A 4060-nucleotide genomic window follows, 5' to 3' on the forward strand; every position below is an offset into this window, starting at 1 on the left:
GTAAATCAATCCACTATTAAAAATATCTCTAATCGAAAAAAATGTAACTCCAAACACATTTAATCGCAAAAAATGTCAGGCTCTATGATAAGAAAAATCTCATAACCAGAAGCCAAGCCAATGTCAAAAACATAAAAAAATAATAAAAATTCTTACGAACGAGAGATAAAATCAACAACTAAGCAAAACCATCGCGAGGGGGCTAAAGAGAGAAAGGGAAGCTAAAATTGAGTGGAAATGTTTAAATGATCCGATTATCTAAATGCAAAATACAAGTGTAAACGTCATCTGTATCTGTACAACGTAATATTGTGTGTTATGATTGAATTACATTAAGTTAAGTTTTTACATCATATAGAGTGTGAGCAGCTGGTGTTAGATTTTATGTATTTTGTTTAACGCTATTAACTAGACATGTTCCAACTAAATTAGCTTGTTTTGCAGCGTCTATTAAGGCGTTGATTAATACTACTACTACTGCACTATGTTAAGAACAGGCAGGAAAAATTTCATTTTAACACTTGCGGCTTGAACTAATTAACTAGATCGTTATCACTGCTTAAGAATATATGATTTCAAATAAAAGAATCTGGCATAATTATTAAAACTATTACTGCTACTTGTTTACAGGAGCAATAAGATCTATTAAGTGATAGAAATCATTTCAATTTGTGTTAATTGAAAATTATGGCCAGTGTGACAACATTTGTTAACGTTAGTTATCAAAAATATTTAAAACAACATGATCATAAAATTATTAAATAAAATATATTTTTGTCATTTAGTAGTTATTAACGTTTATTAGGAGGCAGCACTTGCGCTTAACAGCCAACAATTATAGTTCCTGTCTTGGGAACTACATACAATTTGATCATGTGTTATGCATTAATTAAAGAAAAAAAAACATAAAATTATTAATTAATTTACATAACACTTGCAAAGTAAAATTTTGATATATAAAATTAATATGTGTGATTGTATTATGTTCAGTTAGATTAAACTATAGACAATTCTATTCAATAGACTATGGACTAGCCGTGGACTAGTGTATGAACTAGAATAGTCTACATTTTTTGTATACTAGTCTATATACTAGTCTATGGACTAGTCTATATACAAGTCTATTGACCAGTCTATATAGTAGTCTATGGATTAGTATATAAACTAGTCTACGGGCTAATCTATAAACATTCCTATGGTCTACGAACTATTCTTTGAACTAGTCTATGAACAAGTCTACGGATTAGTCTATTGACTATTCTATGCTTTAGCCTATGAACTAGTCTATGAAATAGTCTATGGACTAGTCTATAAACTAGTCCATAAACTAGTCTATAAAATAGTCTACGGACTAGTCTATGAACTAGTCCATAAACTAGTCTATGAACTAGTCCATAAACTAGTCTATGGACTATGAACTAATCTTTGAACTAGTCTATGAACTAGTCTATGGACTATGAACTAATCTTTGAACTAGTCTATGAACTAGTCAATGAACTAGTCTATGGACTAGTCCATGAACTAGTCTATGGACTAGTCCATGAACTAGTTCATGAACTAGTTTATGGACTAGTCCATGAACTAGTCTATGGACTAGTTCATGAACTAGTCAATGAACTAGTCTATGGACTAGTCCATGAACTAGTCTATGGACTAGTCATGAACTAGTCTATGGACTAGTCCATGAACTAGTCTATGGACTAGTCCATGAACTAGTCTACGGATTAGTCTAAGGTGTATTCTATGCGTTAGCCTATGAACTAGCCTATGAAATAGTCTGTGGACTATGGACTGAAGTAATCTCAACACAAGTCTATAGACTAGTAAACGAACTGGTCTGTGTACTAGTCTATGATCTAGTCCATTTAGTAGCCTAGAGACTAGTCTATGCATTTTTTAATCTATAAACTAATCTATAAACTATTCTTTGAACTAGTCCATGAACTATTCTTTGAACTATTCCATTAACTAATCTATGGACTTGTCCATGAACTAGTCTATGAACTAGCCTATGAACTAGTCTATGAACTAGTCTATGAACTAGTCAATGGACTACTCAATGGACTGATAAATTGACTTGCCTGTAGACTAGTCTACGATCTAGTCTATAGACTTGCCTTTGGCCTTGTCTCAACACCAGTCTATAGCCATGAACTGATCTGTGGACTAGTCTATGATCTAGAATAATGTACTTGTACATATATACTAGTCCATGGCCTAAATACTAATCTATATATTAGTCTGTCGAATAGCTTAAGGAGCTTAATTTACCAGCCTATGGACTAGTTTGTGGGTTAGAGATTTTGTAAACATTAGATTACTATCTCAACTTAAACAGACTGATGAAGGGAAATACGGTTATACTTTGTATAGGTATAGACAGTATCAGTTGTGATGTAGGGTGTAAAAGGTATTAGCTCTAACTGAAGAGCAATCTGATGGTTAGTTGGTAGGGCAATTGTCTACTTATTAGTAAAACTAATTGTAATTTGTAAAAAAGTAAGTTTGTTTGAAGTTTTCTACACAGATTTGTAAATAGTTATGTATTAATGTATATTCCGTAGTATGGTATTAAACGTTGGGTATAGTTGGGTAAGAAGTAATAAACATTGGTAATAATTGTTTAGGTTAATTGAAATGAGAAACATTTACGAAAATACAATTTAAATACGAATGTTCATGCATGATATATTGACTCCCTATATTCAACAGAAACAAATTACACAGTTCGTTTTAAAATTTTTCAAATTCTCAGAGTAATGCATTACAACATGCCTTACTTAGCAGTGAGTGCAATAAGTTCTTTGTATAGATACATAAAATTGAGAAAGATAAAAAGATCTATTTTTATGTTTTACTACATTCATCAACATGACTTCAGTTTTCTTAACATATTCATAAAAACTTTAGTAAGTACATAAATGAGTTTCATAACACCAGTTGTAGCGCACTAATAAATAAATTAAAAACATAATAACTATATTACTTTGTATTTACATTTTTAAATATATAAGTTTTAATTAATTATTGTGTTTATTATTATTATTTTTTTTTGTATTGTTCGCATGAACAAATACTACATGTGTGTAGATAAGAAAAACATCAAAACTGACCGACCGACCGACGACTGATTGCAAAGAATAACTGCTGCTTATTCTCATACAATTATTATGTCTTTATTTAGGGGGATATTCCTATTCGCAGACATGGAAGCAGATATAAATAAGAGAATTACTTTCGGCAAGATGGAATTTTAAATACGCATCATTATCATAAGATTAGCGAAGGTTTTCATTTAAGTATTTTAATTCAAATCTTTTTTGAATTAAAATACTTTAAACAGAAGTATGACCATATCTGGAATATCTTAAAATTTTATAAAGACTACTGAATGTACAAACATTCGTAAGAACTTAACCTTAACGGTTTCCAACTAAATACAATGCCTGACAAACGGAATAACAAAATCAATATACCACCATTACTTTTGCAGCGTTTGAATGAACACGCATCAATACACAATTTGAAAGGCTAGTTTTAATGTTTTTAATAATATTTATAATTATTCCCCCTTCTTCAATTTGAAGCATGCTAATGATGGATATTAGCGCGAACAGTGTTTGAAAATTAAAAATTATTTATAACATTTATTAGAAATGAAATAAAGTATAAGGAAAACTATATGTATATTTAGGAAAATTTTGGACAAAGGTTATATCAACATCTCTATTTCTATTTTAAAACAGACGATATCCAGACACAAAATGTACATTGATTTAAGCTGCTTTAGACTCGAACGTCTCTAAATTTGTATGTCGAAAACCATGTTTATCAAATTTATGACACAACTAGCTATATTCGAATACATGTAGACTACATAAGTCGGTGACTTCAAAATACGAATTTCTGTTCTAATTTTTTGAGAGGTGCCACGACCCCTAATGATAATGCTAATCAATCAATCAATCAATCAATCAATCAATCAATCAATCAATCTATCTATCTATCTATCTATCTATCTATCTATCTATCTATCTATCTATCTATCTATCTATCTATC

The sequence above is a fragment of the Lucilia cuprina genome, chromosome 4 (genome assembly GCF_022045245.1).
Source record: "Lucilia cuprina isolate Lc7/37 chromosome 4, ASM2204524v1, whole genome shotgun sequence".
Taxonomy (NCBI): domain Eukaryota; kingdom Metazoa; phylum Arthropoda; class Insecta; order Diptera; family Calliphoridae; genus Lucilia; species Lucilia cuprina.